Source organism: Ailuropoda melanoleuca, chromosome 1 (assembly GCF_002007445.2).
Source record: "Ailuropoda melanoleuca isolate Jingjing chromosome 1, ASM200744v2, whole genome shotgun sequence".
NCBI lineage: Eukaryota > Metazoa > Chordata > Mammalia > Carnivora > Ursidae > Ailuropoda > Ailuropoda melanoleuca.
The window spans coordinates 40,172,713-40,188,542 of record NC_048218.1 but is presented as its reverse complement, the minus strand read 5'-3'; the positions used below and the strand labels follow the sequence as shown (position 1 = coordinate 40,188,542).

The 15,830-nt window shown below is 36.0% G+C and overlaps 1 long non-coding RNA gene across 1 annotated transcript; it reads left to right on the top strand.

Moving 5' to 3' along the window:
- The first annotated feature begins 1,718 nt into the window (after nucleotides 1–1,718).
- Nucleotides 1,719–9,542, top strand: LOC109491258. The gene is made up of 3 exons (XR_002144598.1): nucleotides 1,719–1,747; nucleotides 2,089–2,268; nucleotides 9,474–9,542. It is a non-coding gene; the product is annotated as an uncharacterized LOC109491258 (long non-coding RNA).
- Nucleotides 9,543–15,830: the final 6,288 nt, after the last annotated feature.

Sequence of the window (15,830 nt, the reverse complement as noted above, 5' to 3'; positions counted from 1 at the left end):
TTTTAAACAAATGATATCTTTTTTTAAACTCTGGAGAAAATTTATATATATATATGTAATAAACCAAAAACTTTTTCTTCTTTTCTCTCGTTTCTTTGTTTAAGTTTCCCTGGCTACTCTTAAAACTATACCCACTTTTCCCGAGCTGTAAAATTCTTCCTATGTTGTTGTGTTAAATTAGTCATAATCCGTTGTGGATTTTATGTTTTGTGATAGTAATTTAATCTGTTATAGCATAAGCAGGTTCAATTTGTTTACTTCAGTGACCTACTATGCTGGAATGGTTAAAAAAGAAAAAGCCAAGTTCCCTTATGAGAGTTTTAAGCCAAATTCCCTCTGTCCAGATGGCTCCTGCTACCAAGCCAGGAAAATGTAGAGTCTCTCTATTTCCTGCTGATTTGTTTATAGTGGCCCTTGATTGCTATTAACAATCCCCAGCTGTACCAACTACCTAACCCTGTCTCCCTTCCATTTCTTCTACCCTCCTTAACCCTTTGGGGTCATTTCCTGCTTCTCTGCTGTCTGATCCTTCTCACTTATTTGCACAAGAAACAGAACTTTACTTTTGAGAACTTCTTAGAAATCTGTAAAGACAAAAATAATTAAATCTGTCTACAAAGGGGTAAATGGCAATGCTGACACCTGAGCGATTCTAGAAAGGGCTTTTTTGACTTTCATTGTTCTTAATTTCATACTCATGCAACCACGTATGTGCTCATTCTCATTCACTTTTAAAAGAAATAATGAATTCTGAAGCATCTAAAAATACAAAAGATTCATGGCTGCACATATTTCTATCTGTTTCAGATCGTTTTTCGGGGATATTGTAGGTATAGCTTTGTTGAACCTGTAAGATTTTTCACTACCGAAAGCTCACTCTTGGGGCATCTGGGTGGCTCAGTCTGTTAAGCATCTGCCTTCGGCTCGGATCATGATCCTGGCTTCCAGATTTAATTATTTTTGTCTTTACAGATTTCTAAGTAGTTCTCAAAAGTAAAGTTCTGTTTCTTGTGCAAAGAAGTGAGAAGGATCAGACAGCAGAGAAGCAGGAACTGACCCCAAAGGGTTAAGGAGGGTAGAACCCATGATGGAGTCCCAAATCAGGCTCCCTGCTCAGCCAGGAACCCGCTTCTCCCTCTCCCTCTGCTGCTGCCCTTGCTTGAGCTCTCTCTTGCAAGGGCTCTCGCTCTCTCAAATAAATTAATAAAATCTTTAAAAAAAGAAAAAGCCCACTCTTGACTACCACCTCCCACTCCTTCCTTGTACGTGTTATTTTAGGTGCCCAAGACATAAATAAAAATATCATAGCATTCACAATTTCCATTATGTTCCAAAATGGATGTTTCTGTAGCCTCTCTTTGAAGTAGGATTGTTCTGTAAAGGAAGAACAAACCGAATGGAATGAAGAACAACTCTGCTTTCATCCTTTCGGCATCTAGGTTGAGCTCAAAGCAGATGTAGCTCCATGAATTAAAATGAAATGAATTTAAGTGTCTTTTGCCTTTGACATTTTTTAAAAGATTTTATTTATTTTCTGAGCGAGAAAGAGAGAGAGAGAACGAGCACAAGCAGGGGGAGGGGCAGAGGGAGAGGGAGAGCAGACTTCCCGTTGAGCAGGGAGCCTGACGATACTGAGCTCCATTCCAGGACCCTGGGATCATGACCTGAGCTGAAGGCAGACCCTCACGACTGAGCCTTCTGACGGCAGATGCTTAACCGACTGAGCCAACCAGGGACCCCACCTTTGGTATTTTTCTATCTCCTCTTTTACCATTCCTTTCCCTCTTTCTGCCTTAAATATTAAGCTACAAATTCCTTTTAAGATTTTTGCAAGTGCCTTTTTGTTTTTCATAGGGTGCTTGACTCTAAGAGCTAACATCCACACGTGTTCTAACTGCCAGGTCTTGTACCATATACTTTACATGCATTTGCTCTTGTATTTCTCACAAAATCTTCTGAGAGATTTTTAAATCATTCTCCTTTATAGATGGAGATATTGAGAGAGGTTGGGTTGGAACATCATCTGGGTAGTTCTTTCCTGAGAAGGAACTGAACAAATGTAGTATCCAAGTATTTTTCTCCAAGCAGAAGTCCTGAAGCTGAAATGACTGCGAAGGAAGACTCTGTAACCAGCGATGGGAGCAGCAATGGAGGGCTGAGAGGATTACACCGATCCCATAATCTCACCTCTCTCCCCTTCTGAAGGAGGAAGAACAGATTGCTACTGTTTTCCTCACTGGATGGTAGGACGAAATCCCCTCATAACAGGTATAAAGAATATACATTTTGAACATGAGAAGACTTAAAAGCTCTCTGATAAATTTAAAATGTCATAATTAGCATTTATTAGTCACAAGTCTCATAATCTGGCGTACTAAATTTTTAGAGTCTGTGGGCAATTTTTCTGGTATTTTGTGACCCAGTGCTTGAGAGTTGCTCTTTAACTGAACTAAAATTTAGCAACATTGATAGATAGTGTATTGGATCATAAATCATCTGGGGATTAATTTTGCCACTGGGCCCTTTTTCTTTTCTTTTCTTTTCTTTTTTTTTTAGCTTTTGATTCTTTAGCTAATCTTAATAGCTTCTTTGTTTTAAAATAACCATTATCAGATAGTATGTATTTAGGGCTGTGACCAGTGAATTCAGAAAGCCTTGTACCGTCTCTCCAGGAGGGCTGTTTGGTTTGTGGGAGCACAGCCTTGCTGAACTAATTCCCCGCGGACAAATACACTCTCCAAGGCAGCACATTACAGTGCGCTTTAAGTGAACAGATACATTCCAAAATCAAATGAGGACTTGGGGAATTGCCCACATTTAACCAAATAACCAGCTGTGCAAATGTTAAAATGCAATTGATCTACTACAGTATTTGAGAATCATGGAGGGTCATTTAGTTCAATACTCAGATGGTTACCCAGCGGGGCTGGAAACTTTGCAGGTCCAGCCGTGACTGATATTAGTCATTACTGGAGATGATCAAAAAGGCTGACGGGGCCTCTTTTAATCCAGCTACCATTCCATTTGTGCATTCCTCTCCTCAATTTCCAGATCCTGTAAATTTGTTTCCTAAAATTTGGCTAAGAAGTGTTTTTGGTGCATTTTTTTCCTTGTTCATTTCTTACTCCTTCATAGAAATGACATTAAGCAGACGTACAGATATACATACATGTATTGAAGAGAGAATAAGAATTGTAGTCAGAATTATTCTGGTATCTCTTTCTTGTTTCTTGTTAGTCCACCCCTCATGCTTTAGTCAAAATTTACTTTGATCATTTGATATGAAGTCCATATTCACTTTTTTTCTTTTATATGGTTAGAAAACTCTTACACAAACCTTAGACTTCACATTGCTGTATTTCCTTTGTTTTTCTTGTGTGTTGGCTCTTTATTTTTTCACTCAGCTCTATTTTAATGAGTTATTTCTGGTGACTGAAATAATTGTCTTGGTTTATATTACTGTTTTCTTGCCAGTACATAAAATTTGATTGATTTATTAAGGAGAATTATGCATTTCGCTTAAAATTATAAGAGCATATTTTCGGACTATTTAGAATTGAGTTGGTATAAAATGTTATTGAATTAGTAGTCGAATCCTTTGCTCTTTTAGATAAGGCCTCTTCTACCAAAAAGAAAAGTATTTCCTTTTGGCTTCATATAGCATTTTGAGTTTCTAAAGCATTTAGAACAATAATTTGGAACATGCAAATTACAAAATGTAATTTTAGTTCAAATAAAAATAAAGTATTTATTATTTGAAAGAATAGCTTACGGCTGAAATTTCACATTTTCTGATGAGATGCAAGCCAAAAAGTGCATTAGAATTATTCTTTTGCTTAAATAAATAGCAATTACAGCAGAAAATGTTGAAAAATCACACCTGGGCAGAGCCTAGAGATTTATGGAAAGCAAGGTTAGAATGTAAAACGGTTTAAGAAGGAAAAGATAGAAGGAAAATGAAACTATCAAGTGGACAGAAGCTTTTTTTATTCTGTATTTGCATTAGTGGAATAAAACACTGCTCCAAGAGGCAGAAAAACTGGTTTTAATTCTCTCTCTCCCCTAACTAGTCACAGGATTCACCTTCCCATGTTAAAAGACAAAATTCAACTAAATTTTAAAGATCTTATTGGTTTTATTCAATGATTCATGAATTGGACAGGATCCCTTCTAGCAGACAGAAAGGAACTCTACAAAATGAAGAGCTCTACAAAATGAAAGGCTTTTATAGATAGAAGGAGTCAGGAAAATAAAATTTCTAGCAAAGAGTGGATTGTTTCAAAGTCTTCTTCCTATGGGGGACGAAGGACGTCTATTGAGTGGATTACCTCACTATGCTGATCAAGTAATTCCAAATTCACTGGTTAAGGTTACATTCCTGGGAGAGGCCGAAACTGCAATTAAGTCTTGTTTTGCTGGTGTGAAGCTTAGCACAAGTGACTCCATTTTGGGCCAGTTGTCTTTTTCTTTAAACACCCATCACTAAGTCATTTATTTGTGGGTGATTTCTTATGGTTCCTTTCTGCTCTAAGGTTCTATGAATCTTAGGACTATTGACCTAGAGATTGTTTCATAAATCATGAGTATGAACCAACTAATCAAATCACAGAATTCAATGTTATTGGAGCTAGGAGTGACCCTCCAGATTTTCCATCATCATAACCTGAACCTCTGAGCCAAAAAATCGAATCTCATCTGATGTTACTGAAAGGATGCATTTGAATAATGAAATTCTGATGCATCTTGAACTCTGAATTTCAGGGGCAAACTCTTTAAGTTTAGTTTTATCTTCTTTCATGGCCTTAGAGTTTCAAAAGATAGCCTCTTCTGTAGATGATTTGTGTGGAAAACAAGGACTCATCAGTACTTCCATTGCACTCTGTGTTCTTTGAAGTTAGATTTCTCTCTGTATCTCTCCTCACTAAGAACTGCAAGGAGCTACTTGTATTATTCATATTTAGAATAACTTTCATTACCTAGGTTTAAAATCCAATGCTTCTTCATGAAAGGAAGGTTTAATTTAAATTTGCAAAGTCATTGGAATTCTTAGTATCCAGGGTCAAGTTGCAGGCTTTCTTTTGTCTTCTTTGCAGAGAGGAACTTTTTTTATTTTGAAATTATTATTCTCTCTTTAACAATATCTAGCATGGATGACCAACACTTTTAGAACACTAGTAAATGTTGGATGAGTCTGATTGAATTAAATTACCCTCTGACAACAAGTGGTGGGTGGATGATGAATAATTATACTCACTATACAAACTACATTTGCTCTGCCATTTTGAGAAAAGAGGGCTAAGTTTTTTATAAATTTGCTTTTGAATTTACAATCTACTACTATGCCAGATTCTAGGTAAGTGCCTTCAAATAGTTTAATTTATGTTGTTAACCTCAAGTAAAACTGATAGCTATTTAAACTCAATATTCTTTTCAGAAACCAAGATTTTGACCCTGGCCGCCTGCTACTCAGCTCTCTCCTGATTAATTCAGCTCCTCTTTGCCACCTAAGACTAATTAGTTCAATTAGCTATTTGAATAGACCATCCTCCAGTGAAACCAGTTCAACCTCTCCAAACTAAAACTTAACAAACATATACACAAAATTTCTGGGTTAGGATTAAAATAAGATCAAAGAAAAAGGAGGACATGGTAGGGCAGTGATTGGAGATGGAGAGGGAAGTCACTAGAGAATGGGGGGGGAGTCACCAAAGAAGTCTGGTTGGAGTCACCATACAAGAAAAGTAGAAAAAAAGAGGTGTCATAAAACATTTCAAGACCAGGTATATAGAAGATGGAATATAATGGTTGGAGTGGTGAAGCACATTAATTTCTTCAAATTATTGCAAAAAAACTGAGAGCTAAAATCAGAGAGCTTGTGCTCTCTCTCTCTCAAGTTAATAAATAAAATCTTAAAACAAATAGATTAAAACATGGAAAAATACTTAGTTTCACAGATAACTGGTATATATGAAGATAGAATGCCCTTAACAGAAATTGAGTGGTAATAGCCTTGTTGCTACTAAAACCAATTACAAGTAGCAAAATATCATTTCCCTTTTTATGACTGATTATAATTAGATTTGCATTATAAATAGGAGAGTATATATTATGGAAAACATGCAAAATTTGTGCAAACTGCACCAGGGTTTATATTATTGAGAAGGCAAAATTATGGGAGAAATAATGATTAACCATGCTAAAATAAAAACCCCTCTATATCTAATTACTACCTAGTGAGGTATTGATAACATCCAAACTATAGTCTAAGAATTTATTTTATATGTTTGGCTATAATTTGGTGTTTTTAAAAATTTTTGGCTGGGAAGCACCTGCATTGACCTTATTTTTGGTTAGCTGCTTGTGCTGGTGGAAAGTCAGTGATGATTGGAGTTGGTTTGTGGTATAAACTGGGGAGACTTTTCATTATATACTTGGTATTTTCCAACCTTTTATTTTAAAACAGAAGCTCTACTTTTAACCTAGGCACAGCCCAAGGAAAATGGGAACTTAGTACAATGAACTAGTCCACTTATTTATTTGCGATTAGTATTCTTCTCCCAATAATACAATTTTCACAGTCAACTGCTTGGCTAAATTAATTCCTTTTGTTCCTCCAAATTATATTCCCTTTACACATGTTCCCAGTGGCTAGGAAAGCTGCAAGTAAAAAATATGATCTATGATGTCAATGATAAGGCTTTGTTTTATTGTATTACTCTGTTATACACATAAAAATAAATACATTATTCCTAGCACTGGTATTGTTATATTAGTCAGATTCTTTAATACTGCAGGAAAGAGGCACATAGGAATTACCTTTGGCAAAGGGAGCTTATTAAGCTTATATAGAAATATTGGGTTGAAAGTTCTTCTAACAGAGTACTACCCCCTTTGGAGAACTGAAACCATAACAATATTACCAAGGATCGAATAGGAATATAAGACATCTTTTCATTTAACATTTGTTATTTCTAAAGATGAAGATTTGATTGGCTTGTTTTATTATCTTTCAACATGGGGCAAGTTTCTTGGGTAGAGTTTCAGGCCAAAGCTTTTCAAAGATGGTTGGCCTCACTTTTGACCTGCTCCAGTATGCTTGTCTTTGACCTGTGCACTGATCATTGTTGCAATCAGTTGTGCCCAAAAGACTGAGGTTGATTTCATACTCAATGTACATTTGAAAGCATCATATTCAAGAAAGAACCAGTTCTGGTCACTTTCCTCAGGAGGATACCTTGCGCTTTGGTGTTCATCTGAGGTTCCATGGATCTCCCTCCAGCATGTCCAGTAAAAGTACCATTCTGTTAAGTAAAGATGATCTCTCTTATTTAAATTAGTTACCTTAATTAAAATCAGTTGTTTTCTTATTTAAATTAGTTAGAAAATGTGGTGGGAATTGGAAGGATTCAGAAAAAAAGTTGTTCTATGTTAAAGTGCTAAAATCTAAATGTCATATCAAGAGACTAGTTTCCAATTTCATACCTTTCTTCCTTGAAATCACACACATTAAATTTGAGTGTATTGCATAGATGAAGGAGTTGGTAGTTATTGTTTCATAAAGTTAAGATTTCAGGGCTTATTATAACTACGATCTGTAGGCTTAGCTGTGAAATGCCTGAAGTACAGAAACCAGGACTTGTCAGAGGCTTGTGAATTTCAAATGATAGCTCCTGGGTTGTGAGTCTAGAGAAACCTTCCCGAAGTTTAGAGTTTGGTTTTATTGCTATAAATAAAAATGGTGCCTATTCTTTTTTTTTTTTAATGAGGTATTCATAGAGAATAGAACAAATATAAACTGCTGGCTTTCCTCCCACAAGTTTTTGCTTTTTTAATGGGATACCTTATGAGGCAGTTAGCAGGAAACAACTGATACACTACATTTTGGGGTGAGGTTGGCAGTAAAACAGTAAGTGGAAGGAAAGAAGCTCCTTAGATAATTCAGCAGGCTCATAAAACTGAATTCTACAAGGAGCTGTTAAATTCAGTTGTCACATCCTAAAAAGAGTTTTGCTGTGCTCTGGGAGAAAGTTCCTCGTGGGTTTAAAGGGGGGTTTTGACACACAAGCCACAAAAGGTGTGAGGCTTAACATTTCCACATACCCCATCACACCACCAAATTAAAAACAGGGGACTGGGGAGAGATAGCTTGGCGACTCAAAATCATGCAGGAACAGAGGTTAATTATTGAACCTCTCTGGCCATCTGCACACGTGTTTAAAGGTGGAGAGAAACAGTAGGCTGTATTATTTTGATGACTCCAGGAGAAACACACTTGTGTTGTTTATAGGTTGTGGGAATAGAGCTAACTCATACAGCTTGTTCACTGTATGTGTCATATTATGTGATAGCGCTTTTCTTTTCTTTTTTTTTTTTTAAGATTTTATTTATTTATTCGACAGAGATAAAGACAGCCAGCAAGAGAGGGAACATAAGCAGGGGGAGTGGGAGAGGGAGAAGCAGGCTCATAGTGGAGGAGCCCGATGTGGGGCTCGATCCCATAATGCCAGGATCACGCCCTGAGCCAAAGGCAGATGCTTAACCGCTGTGCCACCCAGGCACCGCTGTGATAGTGCTTTTCTATTTAACGTCTACTCTTCGACACCTTTTGTTTTGGGTCTTATTATCGTCATTTATATATATCAATGAGAAAATGGGCCCAGAGAGGTTAACTGATTTACTTAAGACCCCACAGGTACTAAGAAGCCCATCTGGCATTGGGGCCCAAAGCCGACTGATTTAAAGTCTGGAGTGCCTTCAGGAACTTGGAAAAATTTATTTACTGTTGTTCCAGGAACAATGAGAAGCTTCCTCATGGAGTTCATGCAGAGAACTGCTCATTAATTAAAAGAATAGTAAACAACTTGTAAATAAAAAATGAGTACCTCTTTTATTTACTTATTCAACACCTGCCTTGAGACAGTGCTGTGATATTCTGTGTGTGGCAGGATAAAACAGGAATAAATAAGTCACAGCATCTGCCCAATAAGGAGGAAAGATGGATATGTTAATGAAAATTACAATATCATATGTAAGAGCTAGAACATGGGAGCTTCAGATCAAAGGGTGAATTCCACCTAATGTTATCCATTTAAACTCGTTTTTGGAATTTTTTTTTATTGAAGCAAATGTTATACACAGTGAAATATACAGACTTCATATGTACCATTTGCTGAGTTTTGATATATACATATACATATACATATAGCTGCGGTGTAACTAAGACCCCAAGCCAGACATAGGACTTTTTATCATCTTAGAAAGCCCTCTCATGCCCCATTCCACTCGGTTTCCATCCCATAGCAACATTGTTTTCATTTTTGTCACCGTAGAATTTCAACTTGAACTTCACACAAATGAAACCTCTTGGTATGTTCTTTTTTTCTTTGTGGTCTAGTTTCTTGCCCTCAGCATAGTGGTTTGAAGATTTATTCATATTGTTGATTATATCCATAATTCCTTCTTTTTTATTGCAGAGTACCTGGGCCGCCCAATTGGTTAGACACTGAAGCAAATGTTCAAAAGTCAAGGATGGAAAAAAGAAGGTAAATCCCTACAGCATATCCTTATGTCCTAGAAGAGTTGTCAATAACTGTAGAGCACTAGGGAGCAGGTGTATTCACAACGGGAAGTTTTATTTCATTGTTTCATTGACCAAGACTTAGTTCTTCTTCTGGTGATGACTGGTTATTATTTTCCTGAATACTAATCTTAATGAGAAAGTTCAGCATTGTTTGTTTGAAGATCATTATAATAGCTGGCAAGTTAGAATACTTTGAATTTTGATCATTGATTATCTGAATTATTAACTTTAGGAAAATAAGGGTAGCTACTTAATTCATTCAAGAACTATTTAAAAAGCAGAAATAGAAGAGCGAAGTAAGAGAAGCAGCTTCGGATTTTGATCAGAATAAGTGTCGGGCCATAGTATTGGGGTTTAATCTTGTAGGCAATGGAGAACCACTGAAATTCTTTGAATGGACTAGCATCTGGTTGTAAACCATGCTTTAGGGGAAAAAGTAGATTGCTGACTATGCATACGATGAAACGTAGGAGTTAAAAATGGAAGCAAGGTACCTAGAGGAGATCAGACATGTAATGAAGCGAGCCTGTGGATTGGAAAGATTGAAATAGGTCTAAAGGGGAAAGCATATTCACATTGGTAGCTGACTGAATATAAGGATATGAAAGATCAAACCATCATAGTTTAAAAATTACTTTCCCTGAAATGAATGCATTTAAATGCAGTAATTTTAAACACACATATTAAATCATATATACATATAATATAAATCTATATGTTTATTTTTTATCACTTAAATTCTACCAATGCTAAATTTTCTGAAGGAAAATTCTTCTTCTTCAGGAAAAGAATCATGAGGAGTATACTAATGAAAAACATGAAGGTTTGCTCTCACTGTATTCTTTCTACTCCCTCTGGCAGTGCTGTAATGAGGAGCTATTAGTATTTTACTTGTCACCAGCTACTCATGCAAAATACATTAATTTTGTTGAAAATGGTCATTAGGAAAGTTAATTATTTTTAAAGTGTCAACTGATTATTGTGTAAGTATTATGTATTCACTAATTATTATTCCTTTCCATTAATTATATATAATTACTTAATTCCTTAAAGCAGATGACTCTTGTTGTACCATGCTGTTCGCTTCTGTTAATCTGGTTTACCAGATAATCCTTTGTACTAATGCAAAAACATGCACTTCAGTGTTTAGGGTAATTTGATAAACATTAACTTGTTAATCCTAATGACTTCTTGGAATCAAAATGAAAAATGCTTTTTTTTGCTAGCTTGTGTCTTACAGTCACCATCAAGTTGGCAATTGAATACTATCTGAATAAACAAAGATAATGAAACCATATATAATGCTGGATAATCCATGGGAATTAGCCCATTTCCCGCAAAAGGGAAGAGAAATAAATCAAACCTGAGATATGGAATTAAATTATTCTGCTTATCTTATAAATACAGAAACCTTAAAGATCACAGTTTTAATGTGAAGAGGAAGTAAATAAACATAGACAAACATAAATATAAATCAAGTAGAGGGTATCTTCTTTATACCCACATTTATGTCTATATACATAAACTCAAATTTATTTGCAGATTGATCCAAATCTGGGACACAGTCCAATATAATTCGTGGCACCTTAGAGATAGAAACAAATGTTATAAAAAACAATTTAATATTGTGCTTCTTAATAATGTGCTATTTTTTCTATTTTCAGCATATCTATCTTTGTATCTCCCCCCGAATGTTAAAATGATGGGTTTGAGTATCAACAAATTCCATCTGTTATTCAAAATAGCATTTCTTTTTCTTATGCTCTAATCCCCATTAGAGACAGTCATTACAATTTCAATCCTATTTGCAAGTCTCTCTTTTCTCTCAAGATATGACCATCAACATTTTATATAATAGAAGCTTAGAAGAAAATGCTTAAGAAAGCAGAAGAGTGAACGATTCACCATAAAATAGAATAAAGTGGTTTAACCTTCTATTTTCTGCCATTGTAGTATGTTAGAAAACATTTCAAAGATCATTTCATACCCAACTGATAAGTACTTAAGGGGAAAACAATAACTATACCCATTGAGGGATTTCATATAGATGCATGGTTGAATCTCAGCTTAGGCCAAATAAGCATAGGAAATCATTTGTTAGTCAAGAAGCATTTCAGTGGTAGAAAATGTGAATTAAAAAACTTGTTCTTCTCATTTGTCAGGGTCAGTAAAGCTGAATGTTTCTAATTGCCATATAAGAAATCACCTTGCTGAAGACAAAAGAATGACATTCATTTTAAGATGAGCTGTTCTATTCCAGGTAAAAGGAAAGTGAAATAGTTTGTTATTCATAAGGAAAATCATACAATTACATAGAATAAACAGTAGAAATCAAATGGAGAGGTAAAAATGGTGTGCTTGAAAGTGCATTAGATAAATGATATTTATTTGGAAGTGATTTTCTAACGGTAATGTAATTTACTGTTCTCACTTCCTATTGTTATATTCTAAGTTATTAGATGGGAGTTCTAATTCCACTTTGGTAAACTAACTGCAGGGAGATTTTGGGCAAGTGTTTCATCTTTTCTTGACTTAAATCTTCTCCATTCTAAAGGAATATAATTAGACTAGATAATCTTTAAAGTCTCTTCAAATTTCAAAATGCTATTTTTTTTTAAAGTTCAGATAAACATGTAGCAGCTTAGGGGCACGTGGGTGGCTCAGTGGGTTAAGCTAGTGTCTTTGGCTCAGGTTGGGCTCCACGCTCAGCAGGGAGTCTGCTTCTCCCTCTGGCTCTCCCTCTGCCCCTCCCCTTACTTGTGCTCTCTCTCTCTCAAATAGATAAATAAAATCTTTTAAAAAATGTAGCAGCTTAGATATGTTAAAAACTATACAATTGATTATGCAAGAGCTCTATATCCAGCTCCATTTAAAATGATCTCTAAGTGTTAACATTTTTTCAACTCTACTTCTGTAAATTTAGGTTCAGCTTTTTATGCATGCTGATTTAAAAAAAATGTAGATACGGGTGGGTGCCTCAGTTGATTATGGTCCAACTCTTAATTTTGGCTCAGGTCATGATCTCAGGGTCATGAGATTGAGCTCCGTGTTGGGCTTTGCTCTGAGCAAGGAGCCTGATTAAGATTCTCTCTCCCTCTCCCACTGCCCCCCCCAACTTGTGCTCATTCTCTCTCTTAAAAAAAAAAATAGATATATGTTAGTGATTTGACATCTATGTTTTTAAGGTGTAGATTATTTAATTTTAGAGTTTATAAGAAATGAGATTAAGTTTCTAAAGTAGTGAGGTTTTACTTCTCAATTTTATATTTCTTTTTCTTTATTGTTGTATTGCAGAACATTTAATTTTAGAGTTTATAAGAAATGAGATTAAGTTTCTAAAGTAGTGAGGTTTTACTTCTCAATTTTATATTTCTTTTTCTTTATTGTTGTATTGCAGAACATATTCAATGTAAAATACAAACTTGTTTAGTAGACATAACTAGTTTTTGTAGAGTTGGTATGATTTCACAAGACTCATTAATATCACAGAGAAATTTCTGATGAATATGACAGAAATTTTTTTCTTCTTACACAGTTTGAGAAGAATGGGTGTTAATTATTTTCTCTGTGGAGTTAGCCTATGAATTTAGTATATTGAAATCTTCCATTGAAGTCCTCCATTTTTTAAAAGATTCTATTTATTTAAGACACAGAGAGAAAGAGAGAGAGAGAATGCAAGAGCAGGGAGAGGGGCAGAAGCAGAGTCCCTGTTGAGCAGGGAGCCGGATACAGGACTCTGGGATCATGACCTGAGCCAAAGGCAGCTTCTTAACTGCCTGAGCCACCCAGGCGCCTCTGAAGTTCTCCATTTTTAATAAATAACTAAATAAGGGAGTTTTTCAGGGCAAACACAGGAGTTCAGTTTTGAGTCATATTCATTCAAATTAAAAGCAAGTGAACTTTTATTATTTTCCATCTAATATTTTCCTTCTACCTGCTCTTGTCTAGATAACACCAACTTGAAAGATAGGGTAGAATCCTTAAAATTAATGATTTTTATTATAAGAGTTTGTTATCATTTGTATTTTAATCAAACCCATTTACAGCCCAGCAAGTGATTCGTAGATACCTTCCTCTAAGGGCAATTTGGCTAGTGTCTGGATAATATCAGCATCCTGTTTTACTTCAGTTAAATTAACTAAGCAAAAGAGAAGATAGAAAAATGTCTTACCTATAATATGGATGCATTTTCAGGAGAGGGAGGTAATACAAAGAAAAGATTTGCATTCAGAGACACACAGAATTAATGGAAGTCTTTGGAAATATCACTGATTCTCTTGTGACCATACTTTATAAGTTCTTTTGGAGAAATAGATATTATTTTCATATTCTAGATGTTAGAATGGAAGCTTAGACTGATAAGGTGGCAAAGTCAATACATACTTCTGGAGAGACTTAGAGTGCAAAGTTCATGAGAAACCAATTCTCCTTTCCTTTGATTTTTCACTTAAGCAATACTGAAAGTTTCAAAAGCATATGATCATGGTAGAATTACCAGAGGGTGGCAGAATTAGTTCTGCAATTGTACTGTAGTACTACTAATATAAGTGATGAACAGTGACCTATATCTATAATCAGAAATAAAAGTTCATTTGGGCATCTGCTGAGACACCTCAGTTTAGATCAGTCAAAACTAGTCCACTTGACCAAAAGCTAATAATCAATCAATGCAAGATCATCTGCGGCTTGAAGATAATTTTGGTGTCCGAGGCTTTTTTGCCTTCAAAAATATCTTATTCAGAATTCCAAACTATGCAACAGATAAAAATGAGATTTTATTTGTATAAATTTACTTTACAATTAGCTTCGTATTTGTTATACTTAATTGCAAAGCCAACATTCAGAACAATACTCAAGTAATCTCTACTGCCTAATTGAAGATAGAGTTCTCAGGGGGCACCTGGGTGGTTCAGTCAGTTGAGCGTCTGACTCTTGGTTTCAGCTCAGGTCCTGATCTCAGGGTCATGAGACAGCGCCCCTGTCAGGCTCTGTGCTCAGCACAGAGTCTCTTGACATTCTTTCTCCCTCCCTCTCTGCTCCTCCCGTGCTTGCTCTCTCTCTACCTCTTTCTAACGTAAATAAATAAACATAATCTTAAAAAAAAGAATTGTCAGGATGAAAAAGCAAACCCACTTGTATGTTGCCTATAAGAAACTCACTATAAACATAAAAACATAGCTATGTTGGAAGTTACATAATGGAAAAAAAGATGAACAAGGTAAACATTAATCATAAGGATGCGGGTGTGATTATATTAATATCAGGATAAATAAACCTCAGAACAATGACTATTTGCAGGGATACAGAAAGCTATTGTATAATGATTAAGGGGTCATTTCATCAAGAAAATACATGAATTCCAAATATGTATGCTGCTCATGACAGAGCTTCAAATTATGAAACTCCAAACTGGCAGAAATAAAAAGGATGAATAGACAAATGTGCAATTATAGTTCAAGATTTTAATTCTCAGCTTCTTCTGTGTCCTCATAGAACCTGTCCTCTGTGTGCCCACACTCTTCTTTCTCTTCTCATAAGGACACCTTCTTATAAGGGTACAGGATTAGGGTCCCACCCTTATGACCTCATTTAATCTTAGTTACCTCCTGTAAGTGCCCTGTCTCCAAATACAGTCCCATCGGGGGCTAGGGCCTCAGCATGCACAGTCAGTTATTAACATTCTGCGCCCCCCCCAATTCATATCCTTCTCATGTCCAAAATTCATCCCATCCCAAAAGCCCTCCCCAAATCATAACCCATTTCACCATCTGTTCCGAAGTCTCATCTAAATTGGGTATGGGTGAGAGTCAAAGTATGATTTTTCCTGACTCAGATTTCCTCACCAGCTGAGTACCTAGGCAACTAGACACATTGTGTGCTTCCAAAGCACAGTGAGGGGACAGGCAGAGTGTAGACATTCCCATTCCAAAAGGGAGAAAATGGAAATACAAAAGGGGTGACAGGTCTCAAGCAGGTAAAAATTCTTTTTTTTTTAAAAAGATTTTATTTATTTATTTGACAGAGAGACAGCCAGCGCAAGAGGGAACACAAACAGGGGGAGTGGGAGAGGAAGAAGCTGGCTCATAGCAGGGGAGCCTGATGTGGGGCTCGATCCCATAATGCCAGGATCACGCCCTGAGCCGAAGGCAGATGCTTTAATCGTTGTGCCACCCAGGTGCCCCATCAAGCAGGTAAAAATTCTACTAGGTCTTAAAGCTTGAGAATAATCCTCTTGGGCTCAAGGGTCTGC